Below are 17,693 nucleotides of genomic sequence, written 5' to 3'. Positions count from 1 at the left end.
CTAAAGAAATCTGAGTTACCATCAATTTCCCTATCGCAGGCAACACTTATGATTACTTTTGTCAGTCTCAAGAGATTGTCCAGTGGGTAAAATGCTTACCTTAAAGCTCAGATAGAAAGGGAGCACCAAATAAAGGATGTTGGGAGGGTCCTCCCAGGATGGGAGAAGCATGCTGAAAGTAGACTATAGACCAAACATGATTGCCACTCAATGCCTCTCTTGCAGATCACAGCACCCAAAAGGAGAAAGAGAGAACAAGGGGGAATGCCCTGCCACAGAGGCAGGGGGGGATGGGGGGGATGGGGGGTGGGAGGGATGCTGGTACCCGTGGTGGTGGAGGATGGGCGCTGGTGGAGGGATGGGTACTTGATCATTGTATAACTGAAACCCAAGCGCAAAAATTCGTAAGTCTATAATTGTACCTCATGGTGTTTCACTAATAAAAAAAGAAAAAAATGCTTCCCTTACACGCAGCTGATCACCAGCACCCCATATGGTCACTGGAGCACAGAGCCAAGAGCAAGCCGGGTGTGGCCCCCAAAGAAACAAAATCAAACCCTGAATTACCTTGTGTTAGTGCAGCCCTAGGATAACTCAGATGGCAGCACGCTTATCAGCTCATTGGAAATCCATGAGAATAATTGCCAGGTGCTAACACTTTTTTAAAAACTGCATTTGAGGTGTATGGTTGCACTAGTGGCAACACTCATGTTTTTGGTGTACCAAGATCCTGCACCTTCAAAGTGCTACACTCTACCCTTACCTTTGCATCATGCCTCATCCTCTTCTTCCTCCCTCAGTTGCACCCACATTGGTGATAATGGTTTTGCAGTCAAAGGCCACAGAGTTTGCCCTCATTTGATACAGTCTGTTCCCCTATTTTGTTTCTAGACTGCAGGTGAATGAAACCGTCTGATATGTGTCCTTTCCCCTTTCACTTGTGTCTCTTAACACGACACCCTCCACTTTCATCCAGGTTGCATCAAACCGCAAGACTCCACCTTTTCTCAACAGTGCATAGTGTACTACTGCACACACATGCCAATTTTTAAGCATAGCATAGGCCAGTGAAAGTCTTCTGATAGGCCAGTGTGGGATTCTTTGCTCAGAAAGGTAAACGACATGGAAAGGTAGCAAGGAAACACTGAACGAAGTATGGGTTTTTGTTGTGCTTTTGCAGGAAAATAAGAAAAATTATATAAGGCTTAATACTCTAAACACTTGGGGTTCTGATCTCTTTCTCTTGGGGCCTTTTTCTCTTGGGGCTTAAGCAAGTTGTTAAGCCTCTGTTGAGTGTTTTCTCATTTTTAAGATGGGTTTGAGGGTCTGAAGCGATAGCACAGAGGGTAGGGCATTTGTCTTTGCACGCGACCACCCGGGTTTGATTCCTAGCATCCCATCGTATGGTCCCCTGAGCACTGCCAGGAGTAATTCCTGAGTGCAGAGCCAAGAGTAACCCCTGTGCATCATCGAGTGTGACCCAAAAAGAAAAAAAAATGGGTTTAAGTCTCTCCACACTATTGACTCTCACAGGATTGTTAGGAGTCTTATCACTTGATTTGTAATTATTATGATCAAGGTCGAGTAAGATAACGCATGTGAGAGGAGTGTAGCCAACCCGCTGTGCAGATGCTCCGCCCTGATGCTCGGGTACCTCATAGAAGTGGCGGGCTCTCTGGAGAACTGTAAGGCGTTTCCCTTAGTTACCAGCTGAGTGAGAAGCGTGCACCCTCTTGTGGCGAAGTGAGGGGCTTCAGGGAGTCCACAGGAAAATACTGGAGTGTTGGAGGTGGTTGTGGTATGTTTCCATTGTTGTTATCAGAAATCTTTTCCCAGTACAGAATGTATACACTCTTTCTAAAACAGATCCTTCCATTGTCACGGTCACGGTCCTCCCGTTGTTCATCAGTTTGTTCAAGCGGGCCCAGTGAGACTTGTTGTTACTGTGTTTGGCTTATCGAATATGTCACAGGGAGCTTGCCAGGCTTTGCCGTGCGAGCGAGATACTCTCGGTAGCTTGCCGGGCTCTCCGAGAGGGGCGGAGGAATCGAACCGGGCTCGGCCGGGGCTGGCTGCACGCAAGGCAAATGCCAAATTCCTTAAGGTGTTGAGGGGGAGGGGAGCACTTGGTTGTGCTCTGGGCGGCTTACTCCCGGTGGGGCTCTGGAGACCTTAAGTGATGCCAGGATTGAACCTGGATCAGCCATATGTAAGGCGAGCTCCGTAACTACTGTATTCTCACCCCTGCCCCGGTGAGTGCTTAGTTTGTACCCTCATCTTTAAGATGGGTTTGAGGCTCTCCACGCTTCAACTCTCATAGAATTGTTGGGAGTCTTATCCCTTTATTTGTAATCATTATGATCAAACGCAGTGAAACATGCTCACTTATTCCTCTAATCAGAATAAATAGGTGACACTTGTCTACATGTTGTCCTTCTCCATTTCATCCCACTCAGAGAGAGCCTTTGTTAGTTCATGTTTTTCAGTTTCCCTAGACTTCTGAGTCTGTTTGCTTTGCTTTGTACTATGTGTTTGCCTTTGCTTCAGTATGTTGAATGACTCGTTTCAGTTTAAGATCCAGTTCAGGCTTTCTCTGTCTGTCGTAAGGTGTCACAAGGTTTCTGGCACCTCCAGAGATGCTCCTTACAGAGCACCTTACAGAGATGCTCTGTAAACGCAGCTGAGTGGATGTAGGCACCGGTCTTAACCGTTCCTCAGTTGCTCTTTTCCTTTTTTTCCTGTTGCTCCCCGTTTTCCTTTGGCACCAGTTTTCCCGAAACAGACGGGAGTTGAAACAGGGCAGCATTTCAGTCACATGACAGTTCCCTCAACTTTTTTCTCGAATGAAATGCGTAGGAAATCGGTCGGAAGTGAGAAGGAAATTACCTAAAGAATGGGTGGCTTTCACAATTCTGATGTCAAGTCAAACTGAACATCCCGAAGCTCTGACTCTTTGGCAGTATGAAACTCAGCAGCCCACATCCTTTGGCAGAACCCCTGAATGTCCTGCCCTGTCGCCTCCGTTAAGTCCTCCTTCAGTTTCTGGGAGCACAGAGGGAGGGAGGAATGGAGGGAGGGAGGGAGATAGGGAGGGAGGGAGAGAGGGAGGGATTAGCAGAACAAGGTCGAGGAGAGGAAAAGGCAGAAGGAAGGGAAGAAGCAGAACTGACAACAGGATGAGGAGGGAATGCTGTGAGTGGAGGCAGCGCAGGGGTTAGCAGCATAGTAGCAACATTCCAGAAAGAAGCGGTAACATCCTGCAGAGCGATGGCAATTTATACACATTGCATTGTCTGGGATGCGCATGGGGGATTATCTGACTCAACATCCTCTGTTCCCCCACATTGCTTACATTAAATCCTGGAGAGGAACGGGGAGCCATAGCTCAATTACAATTTTTTTTTCCTAATGGAGATGTGAAGGCCATGCATATGCACTTCATTTGATCAAAGATTCCTGCTTCAGGGCTGACAACTTAAAAGGTGGACGTTGGTTTTTAGAGAGTTTGTGGTTTTAGGAACCTGACTGCCCTGGGGTCCTCAAGGGAGGCCTGGGGGATGGGGAGGGGGCGGGAGGAGAAAGGGCCGGTTGGGGGGAGTTCAAGTGAAGCACACTTGCGTCCGGTCTCGTGTCTACAAATTCTGGACTCAGGCTAGTCTAAGAAGAGACTAGATGGTGCGTCAAAATGTCAGTCAACAAACGTGGTGAAAGACATCAGAAACAACACCTGTGCCTTGGCTTTTCTCACCCTGGAGGGGTCCAGCAGCCGTGGGAAGAGAGGTTGGCCCATGGGGGGGAGGGGGTCTTGTCAGATGAACCAAGTAGACCTTTTTGGAGTCTCTGTGTGCCAAGTACTGGGATGGCCCCATGCCAGGCCGTCTCATCGGGGGTGATCCGTAGGGGAACGGGTGAGTCCCAGCACCCGCCCCCCCAAAATAGTCTCCCCGGCAGCCGAAAACCTCCAGAACCCAATCACCGCCACACTCACTGCCGATCTCCACAGACTCGGACGAGTCTCATCCGTGAGTGACTCTGCTGAGCAACCCGGGTATATGGGACCTTGACTGAAGTTTCCAGTCTCGCCCAGAGAAAATTCCTAGCATTCCTCTCATGACCAGTTTTCTCCCAATGGTCTTTATACACTAAAAGCTGCAAACTCGTGAGGATAAATACAAATTCCACGAGTTCTGGCTTTTGCTTGAGAAGTCATTTCATCATTGGCAACAGATACTGTCAGCTGTGACAATGTCTACAGTGAGCTGCTGCAGTCATTTTTCAAAGTATGTCAACTGCCTGATTGTGAGCAACTGTAGCTGTCTGTGGTTCTTGTAGGTAAAATTGGTAATCTGAGGAGAATATCTAGTTCAGTTCATGGTGCCACTGCCCTGATTCCCTGCCCTATGTGTGATATTTTAAAAGACCAGTGCACTGGGGTCAAGGGTTTAAAAAATAATAGTTTTTACTGTTCATGAAAGACTGTGTGTGTTTGTTTGTGTGTGTGTGCGCGTGCGTGCGCGTGCATGTGCGTGTGCTTCTGGGAATTCGACCCAGGGTTTACATACAAGTTAGGTAAGTGCTATGTTCCTGAACCGAATTCTTGAACCATGAAAACGTTTTTAAGTGAAACTTTGTTGTTAATTTTTCTTTTTTGGCTTTGGGGCCACATTTGGCAGTTCTCAGGGGTTACTCCTGGCTCTGTGCTCAGAGGTCACTCCTGGTGGGGCTTGGGGGACCATATGGGATGTTGGGGATCAAACTGGGTCTGCCACTGCAGGTCAAGCATCCTACCCGCTATAGTGCTCTTACCCCGAAACTGTTTTTTTTTAATTTTTCTTTTTAATCCTGTATTGAGAGTATGTAACAGAAGGAATACAATTAATTTTTTATTAGTACTATTTGGCTTTGATTCATGCTAAACTTGTAGAAGTCTTTTTGTTTGTTTTGTTTTTACCACCATTGCTTTTGTATCTTCGCAAATAGCAGGTCAGTGGAGAAAAGCATGTACCATCTTGGTAGAGTCAGTTTTAGTTTTGTAGATCCCCGGAAGGGGTCTCACATTACAAGGGCTGCAGATGACGCTTGGAGAACTGTCTGGATTAGTAGTTATGAGAATGGCACAGGGTCCAGATGGCCTGGGTTTGAGTTCTGCTTCAGTGCTGGGTTTGAATGCTGCTGGTTAGCGCTGTAACTTTGGGAGCGTATTGAACTTTTTCTGTGACTGTTTCCTCTTTTTACAATGGGTGTAGTAATCGTACCCACCTCATTAACAAATAAACTAATCTGCCTAATACCAAACCCACCAGAGGGCATCGGTGAAGCTTGTTCATTGAAGGAGGTGCCCAAAGGCCAGCGCTGGCCAGTAGTCTCTGCGTGTGATGCCCCCCACTATGGAGGTGAAGTACATATTAACTGAATTCAGCGTATTCAGTTCTCCTAGAATGGGTGATGTATTAGCTAACCATTCACCAGGAATGGGGTTATCAAGTCTAACAATGCTCCCCAATCTCTGCTCAAGATTCTGAAGGAAGGAAAGGTGCTTGATGAAGGGATGGGGGGGGGTGCTTCAGGGATCCTAAGGCAGTGACGGGGAAGGGGGCGTCCATTGGAAAAGTAAAGTATAGCTGCAGAGGATGAGGGGCCGTTGAGAAAGAAGTGGGGCGTGTGTGCTGTAGCCTTTCCCTGGTCCTGCTCAGCGCTTTATCGTGTGGAATTGCAAACATAGTTCAGGAGTACATAATGTAAGGGCCCCTCCCAGCACATTTTCCCGGCCGAGGGTGCAGCCATCTCTCGAGCTATATAATGAGTCTCCTGAGTTCAAACTGACTCATGTTGAACTTGTGACTATTGAGAAGTAGACAGTACAATACACAGAAAAGAACATGAGCTCTGCTCTGAGGAATGCGAGGGTGTCGTAAACGGGCTATATGGCCTTGGGCATTAAGAGGATTAAACCTTTCTCAGTCTTTGTTTTCTATTAAAAAAAAAAAAAGAAGACGCTTCCAAGGGAGGATTTTAAATATTAACTGGAGTGACCAGCGATGGTCCTCAGTTAATTCTTATCACCGTCCTCCTGCCAGTCTGTTGCTGTTCACTTTGATGAAAGCCTTAAGAGTCAAACAGTATCATCTTGGCTTCTTTTAAAACTTGTATTAAGAAATTGAGTTTTAGGAAAAGACAATGGAAAGAATAATCTGGAAGAATTGTCATAGAGCTATTTGGTGGGAAGTGGATGGTGCAGATTGGGTCGGTGAAGCTCAGGGCTTATCCGTGGAATTACTCCTGGCAGTGCTCGGGGGACCATATGGGATGCCAGGGATTGAACCCAGATCGGCCACGTGCAAGGGAAGCGCCCTCCCCACTGTACTATCACTCCAACCCCATCGTGGCACTTTTTTCTCCAAGGATTCCAAGTAACATTCCCCAAGAGCGTAACCTCCTTTTTACTGCCGTGCTCTGCTCCAGAACCTGCCGGTGCTGTGGAATTTGCCTTTTTGGTCACCAGCTCAGTCGGGGGAGGAACCCAGAGACTGCTTTTCTTAGAAGTCGGGTTCAGCCCAAGCATCAGGCATGTTTGCTCTGAGTGGAGAGAGTTTAGACTCACCGCCTGCCCCATGTTCCTCGCCCATAGGCCTGTTTCCTCCTGCTCACCACCCAGACTCACTTCCCGAGCGCCAGATCTCCCTTGCAGGTTTCTTAGAATCCCTGTGGTTCCTGGACTGTCTTTTATTGTTTCTAGAACCTGGGTGACTGCACACAGAGACACAGACACGGATGCATGTACATCTGGGTGGCTGTAACTTGTTCAGACATACATACATACATCCATACATACATATACTCACACACATACACACACACACCCCTGGGTAGCTACACCTTGTTCTCTCTCTCTCTCTCTCTCTCTCTCTCTCTCTCTCTCTCTCTCACACACACACACACACACACACACACACACACACACCTGGGTAGCTGCCCTTGTTCTCTCTCTCTCTCTCTCTCTCTCTCTCTCTCTCTCTCACACACACACACACACACACACACACACACACACACACCCCTCCCCCGCCTCGTTGCATGTCAGAGAACTGTATGGTCATTAATGAATCTGTTTTCACAGCCTCCCTAGAATAAGCCTCTTCCCTGTTACAGATCAAAGCACCTATTACTGACACAAAAGGAATCCAGCCAACTGGCCTTCCCCACACGGAAGGCAGGCCCCTTCCTAATCTCGCCTTGGCTTTTGACTTGCTGTGTGGCCTTTGTCTCCTGGTCCAACGATAATATCTACCTCAGAGGAATGTTGTGTGGTTCAACAAACGCTAAGGAACGATTCCTCTGAAAGGCTGAAAGATCAGGCCGTGGAGCTCTCGCAGTGCCAGGGAACTCAAAGCACTTCAGAGGCATCTAATCTGCACCTTATCTCCGTGAGGTAGATAAGTGGCAGGTGTTCCTGGGCCCCTTCCAGACCCTGAGAAATGTGGCTTTCCGCTGTCTCCTTCCACAGTCACATCCACTTCCCCTTTCCAGCCTTGCCGGAAGTCGTCTGAATGAAGACTGAAAACTGATACACTCAGCAGACTTTTCCTCCACCCCCGCCCCTTTATTTAAACACTGTGCTTTACATAGTGTTTGTCTTGATGATCTGTTCCAGGCATTCAGTATTCCCACACCAGTCCCACCACCACAGGCACCTCCCCACACCATTGTCTCCATTTTCCCAACACCCTCCTCAAGCCTCCCACCCCCCCACCCCACAGGCCTGCAGTGATTTATTTCTACGTTGCTTGTTACCCATCGGTGGCTAAGCAGAACCAGTGGCTAAGCAGAGTGATCAAATAAGATTTCCTTCAGGAGAAAATGAGTGGAAAAAAAATTTTTTTTGCCTTTTTGGGTCACACCCGGTGATGCGCAGGGGTTCCTCCTGGCTCTGCACTCAGGAATCACCCCTGGCGGTGCTCAGGGGACCGGGAATATGGGATGCTGGGAATCGAACCCGAGTCGGCCACGTACAAGGCAAACGCCCTACCCACTGTGCTATCACTCCAGCCCCAGAGTGGAAAATTGTTGTATCTCACCATGCGGACATGAAGTTCTTGCCTGAGCGATTACTAAGATGTTGCTACGAGTGAAGCTACTGTGTGAATATTTTTGCTCGCCGAAATTGGTCGGCTTCTACACTGGGTCTCATCCGGGCTGCTGCACCGCTGCAGCAGGATTGTCAGTCTTGCAGAGTTTGAAGATGTCGCCCAGCCATGCATGCCGTCTGAATCCAGATTATCTGACTTCTGCTGCAGTGCCGCTGTTGGGTGCCCCTTGATTCTCCTTGGACCCTGGGTCTCTTTGGAGTCTCTCCTTTGGTTGCACCCCTTAGAGTTTTCTCAGTATTTCATCTCCCTAGTCTCTGCAGCATTTGGCATGAGCGATTTTTCCACAGTCCTTCCAAAACCTGGTTGTGGCATTATCCTGCAAGAGATTGCTCCTTCTCACCTGCTGTTTCTCGGGATAAAGACTGAGGCCAGCACCTTGACGGACTGATCTGTAGTCCAGAGGAACTCTCCTGTGTTTGTAGTGTGTGCATCAGGACTAGCGTTCACTTTCTAACTTCTGGCTTGATACTTAGAGTAGCCTGACCTCAGGCAGACTCCGTGTAATGAGGGTGATTTTTACTCCCCTTTTCTCTCCCCATTGGGCTGGAGCGTTAGCACAGCGGGTAAGGCGTTTGCCTTGCACGCAGCCAACATGGCCGACCCGAGTTCGATTCCTCCGCCCCTCTCGGAGAGCCCGGCAAGCTACCGAGAGTATTCGATATGCCAGACACAGTAACAACAAGTCTCACGATGGAGATGTTACTGGGCCCGCTCGAGCAAATTGATGAATAACGGGAGGACCGTGACCGTTCTCTCCCTATTACCCACTAGGAGAAGATTGGTCTTTCCTGCTGAATGAACCTACATCTGTTAAGGGTTCCACCATTACTTCAAGCCTAATAGTTATTTGAACTCTTACTTTCTTATTTTTTATAGGGGATGGGAAAGGAGGGGTTGGGCCACACCCAGTGGTGTTCAAAAGTGACCCCTTAAGGTTCTGGGGGAATGTGTCCAGTGCCAAGGATTTGAATTAGGGTCTTCCATACACACGGCAAGCACAGCTGCCTCCGTCCTGACCGTGCACGTAAACACTTGCATCTGAACTGCCCGTTCCCCCGTCCCTGTATTTAGATTTGCATCCCAAGGAGACTTCCTGGTTATAACAGTAGTTTCCTACTAGGTACCCTGCCAGATTCTCAACCCAGTCTTCGAGTAACTTTCTGGAACCCTTCCATGTGCTTTTCTACCACTCAAGCCTTCCCATGATGCTCAACTGTCTGTAAATAGTTGTAATGATTCATTGTTGCCGTGTGACGCACCAGACTGAGGGTGGCACTGATCAACCCCTGGGTTTCTAGACTCAACCCAGACCCCCTGTCAGCTGGGACCTCAGCAGGAATCATGGGCTGCTTCCTCGCAGGGGGCTGGCAGGGTTCCAGGAGCAAGTAGGCTCAGGCGAGACAGTCTGAAGCCACTTTCACTGTGGTCACAAGCCCGAGGATTAAGAGGAAGAAACACAAAAGCCCCATTTCTCGACGGAAGGAACACCAGAGTCACATCCTGAGAGAGTAGGTGCACGATTTTGTGGCATCATCTTTGGAAAACATTCTCCACCACCAAGGATGGCCTGGTTGGGGAAGTCCTTTAAAATATGGCCTGGCTTACCTGTGACGAGAACTCCATGCCAGGGGTGGCCCCGTGCAAGGGCCTCACCCTCTGTGCTCTCTCTCCGGCGTATGTCTCACGGTTTTGCCTTCATTACAAGGCAAAACTGTTAGACATAGAACAGTGTCTTTCCCCCAGAATGCTGTTAACCTGTCTTGCTCTGGCTAAATTCAGAGCTTAAAATTGGGCCAGGGCATGGAGTACAGTGCGCCTAGCAGGCATGAGCACCACATGGCCCCGGAAGCACTTAGTGGTGCCCCCCACCCCCGTTGCAGGACCCTAGCATGGGACTGACCGCCCCTCCAGCTGGAAGAGGCAGACACGGGGGATGGTCTCTGAGTCACCCCTTGGGCTTTTCTTGTCCATGGTGGGGCTCATCCCCACACCGGCTCAATCTAATGGTGCTTCCCTTGAGCTGTGAGTCAGGAAGGACCGCACCTGTGCAAGCAGGGAACCCAGAGTCTGAAAACGATTCTTTCTCTGCCTGTCTCCTAACAATTGAGTGGGGTTTTTTTTTGGGGGGGGGTATGGGATGCTCTCAAGCAGTGCTGAGGTGGTTCTTAGCCAACCGGACTGTTGTTTCAGTGTAAGGGCACGAGGAAATGATGCAGCTCCATTTCTGTAGTGCCAGGGATAACTGGGACACCCCAAGGTGCTGGGGGCTTCCAGGACCGCACTCAGCATTACTTGGGGGACCCAGCGGTGCAGGGAAGGGAACCTGGGTGGGGTGCTTGCAGGCATACACCTCAGCTGCTGGCCTCTTTGCTGACCCTTTTTTTTTTCTTTTTGGGTCACTCCTGGCGATGCTCAGGGGTTACTCCTGGTTCATGCACTCCGGAATCACTCCTGGCGGTGTTCGGGGAACCATATGGGATGCTGGGAATTGAACCTGTATCTGCCATGTTGGCTGCGTGCAAGGCAGACGCCCTACCCGCTGTGCTATCGCTCCAGCCCCCTGACCATTTGTTTTTGTTGTGGCGCTGAAGATCGAATCTGCATGTACAAGACATTCTCTACCACTGAGCTACGTTCTTGGCCCCTGCACCTGGGTTTTTACCCTTACAGGTTCAAGGACTGTACAGCCTGGAGGTTAACTCTGGAGTCAACAGGGCCTTCTTGGAGTAGTGGTGGGTGACCTACTCCCCAGCATTCCCCTCTGGTAATTCTGGGAGCCCGGGCAGTCATACCGTACGCTACCACCACCGCCATGTAAGCTTGTCGCTAGGCCCAGCTTCACAGACTTGATCTTGAAGGAGATCAACTAGCTACAGAAGTTTCCCAGATACTCTGGTCCCTGGCTGAGCTCTCTAGGGCAACCTGAGGGGTGGGGTGGGGGGATGGAATGGGACAAGTTCCCACCCTGCAGCCACACTTACACCCCACAGCTGCCGCCCTGCCTACAGCTGGACTCCACTGCCTCACAACTGAGCTTCACAGAGATACTGCCAACAATTTCAGGTACACCAGTTTCTTGTTTGGCTGAGAACTCCAGGCCTTCTCAGAGTCAGAGTGGGTGACCTCCCCCAACCCCCATACTTCCGGAAGTCACACCCACATTCCACCACTGCCCCCATGGAAGCTCATTGCCAAGTTAAATATTCTGGAATTATGGAGCATGCTGAGAGATCACCAGACTCTGCTAATGTCCCAGTAAGGAGCACACCAGATTTGATGGACTATATCGTAGAAAGAAGCCAGCGAAGCTCCATGAACAAAAGCATTAACCCTGAAGGCCCAACTAGCAGCATCAGCTTTGCAGACTCTCAGACAGGACTTAATGTCCCCATGGTGAGGTACAGCAATTTTTACAAATTTTCTTTTACTGAAGTCTTTTTTGATGACTTCACTGTCACTGTCACTGTCCTCCTGTTGTTCATCTATTTGCTCGAGAGGGTCCAGTAACATTGTGAGACTTATTATTACTGTGTTTGGCATATTGAGTACGCCACAGGGAGCTTGCCAGGCTCTACTGTGTGGGCGAGATACTGTCGGTAGCTTGCCGGACTCTGAGAGGGGCAGAGGAATCGAACTCGGGTTGGCCATGTTGGCTGCATGCAAGGCAAATGCCCTACCCACTGTGCTATCGCTCCATTATGATGACTTAATTAGTTGGTTTGTGGTACCAACTAATAGAAAATAAATTACTTTGGGCCTGCTGTGGGGGGCAGGCTTGAGGGGTGGGGGGCTGGGAAAACAGGAACAGTGGTGGAGGGAAGGTCATATTGGTGGTGGGATGGGGATTGAAATACTGAATGCTGGTAACAGATGCATCATGAGCAACTTTGTAAACCACAGTGTTTAAGTCAAGTGGGGGAGGAAATGAAAGACTGGAGTCCGGGTTCTGCGTTGGTACCCGCACCCTCCTGTTTATTAAGTGGGTGAGCAGGAGAAAGTCGCGCTGACCTCCCGGACTCAGTTCTCTACCTAAACTCCCAGAATTGCTGGAGAAGAAGAGAAAGAAAGAAAGTCCTTCAGCATCCTCCCAGGTACTCCAGAGCAGTGTGCCTCTGATCATCCCCACAGACTCCCTTGGCACAGGTGAAGATCGAGTCAGTGGGGGGAGTGGAGGGGGGGCGCAGCAGGAGAGGAGGAGCTCCGGGCACACGAAGGAGGCACAGTCTGACGGGGGCAGCACCACGTTGGAGTTCCAAGTGCTCCCTCTGGGTGGCGCTCTCCTGGTCGGCTCCATCCTGCCTGGTCCCAGAGTTGCAGAACCGCTTCCCACCCGGGGGCTTCTGCGCGCCCTGGCTTTGATCTCCTGTTCCTTACAACCCCACTCAGACATACCAGAGATTCGTCCCCACAGCGTTTGGCTTCACGCTGGATGTGGTCCATTTGGCGTCCCTAGAGTGGCCCAGCCTGAACCTGCTTTCCCTCCTGGTCTTGGTGATGCTGTTTTCTTAACAGGATGAGTGAATGTCCTTGGTTCCCTGCCTTGACCTCAATGGTGTCTGCTCTTTCTTCAGAGCTCAGGTCGGGTTCGTTGCCCGTCTCTCTCAATGCCTCTTGGTTATGGCCTTTGCTCTGCTATCCCACAGTTCCTTGATTCTTCCTCCCGTTTCATCCCATGCTCTGCTCATCCATTGTTTCCTTCCATGTGATCCTCGATCCTTGCTAGCTAGGAAACTCCGGGTTAACTTCTATCATTCGTGCACCCAGCATCTGTTAAGAGCGGGGCGTATCAAAGACACTGTGATCTTCTCCCAACCCCCATTCCACCACCCCTGGTGGCTGGCACCTTGCCCAGAACACCATTGCTGGTTTCCATCTCTTCAATGATTGACTGAGGTGGTGCTGCCGCAGAGTTGTTGGGCTGGAGAGAAGGTTCAGGGTTCCTGAGACTCAGAAGGTTGGTTTCTGCTCCAGAAAGCCATGGTGAGTCTTTGGACTTCTCCGGGACACCGAGTTCTTTATTCTTAAAATGCAGGGGCTCCCTCAGGACCTTCTCAGCCCAAATGCTCTGTGAAGCTGGTTTTATCGGATTAGCTTTGGGCTGTCTGGCCTAGTGCAGCCCAGCACTGAGTTCTGAGTCCCTGAAACTGACACGGTACTAGTACCTCTCCTAAAGATAGACATGGAGTGGTGTGACCATTCGGAGTGCGCCCTGATGGGGAGAGGGTGATGGGCTCGGAAACACAGGCCCAGCCCCCAGACCGTTCCTCCCTTCTTGATTAGACCACAGCCCGTCCCAGCTCTCAGTACTTTTCCATCTCGGCTGAAGATTTTTGGATTCTTTCCAGTGCTGCCAACAAGAAATGCTTCAGTAATTTTCAACTCTTTGGGGGTTGGGCCTCTCCAAAGCAAGAGTTCCGAGGCCCAGAGGCCAGCGCCACCTCTACTGGACCCAGCAGTGTGGGTCTGGCTGTTCACTGTTAGGATTCTGCAATGTGGGGTCAAGGGATATTGTTCAGTGATCCGGGAACCACATGATCCTGGGGACTAAACCCAGGTCCTTGTGCGTGGCAGGACTTTTGTACTCCATCCCCTGAGCAATCACCCCAACATGGTGGATTTTTGTTTTAAGATTTTTTAATTGAATCATTGTGAGATAGATCCTTACAGATAGTTCGGGTTTCAGTCATACAGAGTTCCAACATCCATGGCTCCACCAATGTATTTTTTTCCCAGCACCAGTGTCTCCAAGTTCCCTCCCATTCCCCCCCCCCCCCCATCCCAGCCTACCTCCATAGAGGCACTTCCCTCTCTCTCTCTCCCTCCCCATCTCTCTCCCTGTCTCTCTCTTTCTCCCCCTTTTTGTGCATTGTGGTTTGCATTACAGGTACTGAAAGCTATCCAGTATATCCTTTACTTAATTTTAGCATTCAGTTCTTCTCCAACGTGATCATCTCCAGCTATTATTGTCGTCCTGGTCCCTTCTCTATCTTACCTATGCTCTGTCTCACACACACTTGTGGTTGATTCCTACCATTGACCAGCCCTCATAGCCCCGGTTTTACCTGACTGTGGGTATTATTCTTCTACTGTGTAAATTTTTTATATACCACAAATGAATACAGTTGTTCTACATCTGTCTCTCTCTTTCTCACTTATTTCACTCAGCATGATACTCTCCATGTCCATCCATTTATAGGCAAATTTCATGACTTCATTTTTCCTAACACCTGTGTAGTATTCCATTGTGTAGATGTGCCATAGCTCCTTTATCTATTCATCTGTTCTTGGGCACTTGGGATGTTTTCCAGATTCTGGCTGTGGTGAACAGTGCTGCAATGACCATAGGAGTGCACATGGTGTTTCTGCTGTGTGTTTTTGGCCCCCAGGGTATTTTTTTTTTTTTTTGCTTTTTTTTGGTCACACCCAGCAATGCTCAGGGGTTACTCCTGGCTTTGCACTCAGGAATTACTCCTGGAAGTGCTCAAAGGACCATATGGGATGCTGGGAATCGAACCTGGGTCGGCTGTGTGCAAGGGAAATGCCCTGCCTGCTGTGCTATCACTCCAGCCCCCCCCCCCCCCCGGGTATATTCTTTTTTTAAATTTTTATTAGTGAGACATCACGAGGTACAGTTGTAGACTTACAAATTTTGTGCTTGGGTTTCAATTGCACAATGATCAAACACCCATCCCTCCACCAGTGCCCATTTTCTACCACCATGGGTCCCAGTATCCCTCCCACCCCCATCCCCCCCATCTTACCCTGCCTCTGTGGCAGGGCATTCCCTTTTGTTCTCTCTCTCCTCTTGAGTGTTGTGGTTTGCAGAAGAGGCATTGAGTGGCAATCATGTTTGGTCTATCGTCTACTTTCAGCCGGGTATATTCTTGAAGTGGTAGTGCTGGGTCAAATGGAAGCTCAATTTCTAGTTTTTTGAGGAATGTCTTTGGCCCACTTTTAAGCTCTTAATTTAGCCAGAGAAAGACAGGTGGACAGTACTCTGGGGGAAAGGCACTATTCTATGTCTAACGATTTTGCCTTGGAATTCAGTCAGACCTTGAATTCCCCTCCCTCCCCCCCCCCCCCCCCCCACACACACACCTTGTATATTCTTACAACTCAGGTATAACGAGTGACTGGGCCGGAGAGAGAACACAGAGCTTGAGCCCTGGTCTTGCATAGGGCTAACCCGGGTTTGATCTCCGGTACCACATCGGGCCCTTTGAGCCCCGCCAGGAGTGATTCCTGGTCACAGCCAGGAGGGAAACCCCAAACACCACCAGGTATAACTCCAAACAAAACAAAAGAAGCCTGTTTGTATGCCTGTCTGTCTCTGTGTGAATATGCACATGTGCCGTCCAGATACACATCCTGAGACTGCCCAGCAGCACTCCCGAAAGCATTCACTCCTGCTGTCTCCCAGGGAGCTGCGAATCTTTCCAGTGTCTGTTTGAGAGTCTCCGGTGGTCTCCCCTGCATCCCACTCTGAGTCCTGCACCGAATCTGGTGGCCTCCACCGAGTCCTACAGGCTTCGCACTCTACTTCCTTCCTCTGCCCTCCCGCCCTAGAACCCATTTCCAAGCTTAGTAACTGCCTCCCGAAGAAACGAACAGAACATCAAGCTGAGAACTCTGTTCCAAGTTCCCCTTCTCAGGCTGGCTGGGGAGGGAGTCAGAGGCGACACTGTGTGCAGAGCTTCTCAACACTCTTCCCCCGTAGCCTTTGAACACAGCCCACAAATTGCTCTTACTTCATCGCTTATGCTCCTAGCATGTCCTGACAGTGTTTCCTCGTCTTCTACCTCAGTTTTACCCCCAACAAAATGGGGATCAATGGAGTGCCACCTGGAAGTTTCTGAGGGCTGCCAGCGAGTCTGGTTAGCGATGAGTGAATGGTGGGTAAACAGGAGGCACTTGCTGCTGCCCAGAAGACAAGCGTCTCGTAAACAGACTGGAGGCTGCCCTGACTTGCCAGAGGAGCATTCCTTGTAAGCAAGAGTCAGGAAGAAAGCTACCACGGGTGAATTCCCCCCAGGGTCTGTTGGTCCCGATGACAGAGGAAACGCACAAGGTGGGTGGGTGTTCATGGCTTTTCAGCACAGAGGATGAGGGAGTCGTGGATGGAGAGGGAGAGGGAGACAGGTGCATGAGAGACCTGCTGAAGGGTTATGAATAAACAGTGCGTCACTCATCTAGGCTCCAGAGGAAACCAGGTAGGGAGAGCAGTTGGGTAACGAGTGGCAATCAAATTTGTATTCTGTTTGTGGTGGTGTGCAGGTAGGACAAAAAAAAAAAAAAAGAACGTTTCAGCCTGAAAAATAAAACCAGGGGAGACTGTCAAACCCCACTTGGAAGGAGAGAGCATGAGCCTCTCTCCATAATCTTTCACAGGTGAAAGATTTTAATGGTTTAAAATCCTCATATTAATATTTTCGTTTTCCAAGTAAGATGTCGAAGCCTCTTTGTGAGTTCACACTGTACAGGAGGTGTCAGTTGGGAAAGCTTCTTGATGTCAACCCACTCAGGTACATAGACACCCAGAGATGCACACAGACACAACACGGATACAGACACACATCAACACACTTAGCTTCTAGGCATCCCCGGTGACTTCCCTTTTCTCGTCTTTGATCGGACTACCCTGGAGCAGTTGGCTCCTGGATCAACTGCTCTTTGAAGAATCTGGACCGTTTGTGGAATTGAATACCTTCTCACTCTACAATTATTCCTTGTTTGGTTTCACACCTCAGTTTCTGATCTTGCAAGCATGATCCCAGCTGTAGCCACAAATCTTGGGTCCTAGTTTCCTATTGACAAAATGAAGTTAAGAGATTCTCAGACTGAGGGGCTGGAGCAATAGCACAGCAGGTAGGGCGTTTACCTTGCACTCGGCCAACCCGGGTTCAATCCCCAGCATCCCATATAGTCCCCTGAGCACCACCAGGGGTAATTCCTGAGTGCAGAGCCAGGAGTAACCCCTGTGCATCACAGGGTGTGACCCAAAAAGCAATAGATAGAAAATAGCCATAGAAATAAAACATGAAAACAAAGTCTTATATTCTAGCTGCTGTTGCCAGTTCCAGACAAAGAGGTTTTTTCCCTGATGTAAAGAGAAATACTGGAAAGTAAATGAGATGTGATGTATGGTTGGCTATTACTTATTTGCCCATTTCCTGTGGTCATTGCCTGGAACTCTGTCTCTTGTGCCCCACAAACCACTGCAGTGAAAGGACTTAGAAATATGGGCATCGGGGCTGGAGCGATAGCACAGTGTAGGTTGGGCATTTGCCTTGCACGCGGCCACCCAGGTTCGATTCCCAGCATCCCGTATGGTCCCCCAAGCACCGCCATGAGTAATTCCTGAGTGCAGAGCCAGGAGTAACCCCTGTGAATTGTCGGGTGTGACCCAAAAAGCCAGTCAAACAAACAAAAAAAGAAGCGTGGGCATCTGGCAGCTCCGTGTTCAGATTGCTGAGTTTATCGTCCATCCCTCTCCTGCACAGTGGAGACAGCTCATATCAGGCCACCTGCATTCTTACAGCCGAGAGG

At 49.6% G+C, this 17,693-nt stretch overlaps 1 protein-coding gene across 3 annotated transcripts in view; it reads left to right on the top strand.

The window, feature by feature from the left end:
• The window catches only part of IGF2BP2 (insulin like growth factor 2 mRNA binding protein 2), a 180,019-nt gene that overhangs the window by 96,457 nt on the left and 65,869 nt on the right, over nt 1-17,693 (top strand). The window lies entirely within an intron of this gene.

This window comes from Sorex fumeus, unplaced genomic scaffold, assembly GCF_029834395.1.
Source record: "Sorex fumeus unplaced genomic scaffold, SorFum_2.1 ptg000044l, whole genome shotgun sequence".
Classification (NCBI taxonomy): domain Eukaryota; kingdom Metazoa; phylum Chordata; class Mammalia; order Eulipotyphla; family Soricidae; genus Sorex; species Sorex fumeus.
This window is presented reverse-complemented; position numbering and strand designations above follow the sequence as displayed.